This window comes from Colobus angolensis, unplaced genomic scaffold (genome assembly GCF_000951035.1).
Source record: "Colobus angolensis palliatus isolate OR3802 unplaced genomic scaffold, Cang.pa_1.0 Scaffold38, whole genome shotgun sequence".
NCBI classification, from domain to species: domain Eukaryota; kingdom Metazoa; phylum Chordata; class Mammalia; order Primates; family Cercopithecidae; genus Colobus; species Colobus angolensis.
The window spans coordinates 5,575,460-5,577,212 of NW_012117154.1; the positions used below are offsets into that span (position 1 = coordinate 5,575,460).

At 47.7% G+C, this 1,753-nt stretch overlaps 1 protein-coding gene across 1 annotated transcript in view; it reads right to left on the reverse strand.

Annotated features, from left to right (window-relative positions):
• Positions 1–1,753, reverse strand: part of C2CD2 (C2 calcium-dependent domain containing 2) — a 66,093-nt gene that overhangs the window by 50,421 nt on the left and 13,919 nt on the right. The window lies entirely within an intron of this gene.

Sequence of the window (1,753 nt, forward strand, 5' to 3'; positions counted from 1 at the left end):
CGTGAGATGGAGTCTCGCTTTGTCACCCAAGCTGGAGTGTAGTGGCATAATCTCAGCTCACTGCAACCTCCGCCTCCCGGGTTCAAGCGATGCTCCTGCCTCAGCCTCCTAAGTAGCTGGGACTACAGGCATGCACCAACACGCCCAGCTAACTTTTTGTGTATTTTCAGTAGAGATGGGGTTTCATTATGTTGATCAGGCTGGTCTCGAACTCCTGACCTCGTGATCTGCCCACCTCGGCCTCAAAGTGCTGGGATTACAGGCTTGAGCCACGGTGGCCGGCCTAGAATGCCCTTATGGCTGAACTCTATTCCATTTCCTTATCCATTCGCCTATCAGTGAGCCCTTGGGTGGCTTCCACATTTCAACCGTTATGAAAAACGTTACTATGGTCATGGCTGTACAAATACAATGCTGTCTGTCACTTTTAATTTACAGGTGCTATTTTTGTCATGTCCATTTCTGGAATTGTATTTATTAAAGGGATTACAATGGAATCACCTACTGTCTCAGGCCACTTTTCTGGCAATATGAAGTTTTTTTAAAGATAGAGTCTTGCTATTTCCACAGCTCTGCTTCCTCCACTCTCTGTCCAGGCCAGGCCTGAACAGTCCACTCCTCTCTTAACTGGGAAAGCACCAGAAAACACCATACAGAAATCACCCAGCTGCAAAGGGATTCAGTCCCTACCTGCCACAAATAGAGAGGGTGCTCACCATCCCGGAAGGCACTCCCAAAGCAGCGGGCTCCAGGAGGGCAGGCCCACGGTCCTCTGCGCCTCAGCGCCCCAGGTGTAAAACGGGCACTGGACCACCTGCCGCAGGGCCCTCCAAGCTCTCCAGGCTGTGCCAGGCTCAGCATCCTGTACTGCTGCCAGGGGCTCCCTCCTGCAACCCCAGTATTTTCCAGTAACTTCCTCACATTCATTGCAAGGATTATGTAACAGTGTGGCTCCAGTGCTGACAAGGGTATGCGGGAAGGAGAGCTCTCCTATGCTGCTGGGGCAAAGAAAACTGGAACAGCACTTTGGTGACTGACTCAGGAATACTTGGCCAAGCTGAAGTGTGCACACCAGCGACCCTCCAGGCTCATGCCTTCTCTTGGGATCCTCCAGTGCTTGTCTGAGGAGTTGGGAGGCAATGAACAGACACAATCGCTGCAGCACTCTCTGTACAGACTGAGCATCCCGAATCCAACAATCCCAAATCTCAAATGCTCCAAAATCTGAAACTTTTTGAGTGCCGATGTGATGCTCAAAGGAAATGCTCACTAGAGTATTTTGGATTCAGGATGCTTGACTAGTAAAAAATAATGCAAATATTCAAAAATCCAAAAAAAGATCTGATACCCAAAATATTCCTGACCCCAAGAATTTCACATAAGGGATACTCAAGCTGTACTTTCGAAAAAGAGAAAACAAATTAATTACCCAGTAATAGGAGATGGTAAGTGAGCTCGGGTTCATCTGGAATCCTGAATTATAGCTGAAGCAAAATGAACTACAAAGAAAAGAACTACAGAAACTAACCTGGAGAAGTCTCAAAATCACAGTGATCTACATAGAGAAAGCTTGTTGCAAAACTGTACATAAAAAATGATAAAAATGTTAAACACACAAATACTCCAGCTGTCACAGGGATATGTGAGAGGTGGGGTGGAGGGGCCGGCAACACTCTCCTCCATCTGGGGCCACACAGGCGTCCCCCCTTTGCTGTCTGCTAAATGGTACCCACACACTTAACTTGATAATGAA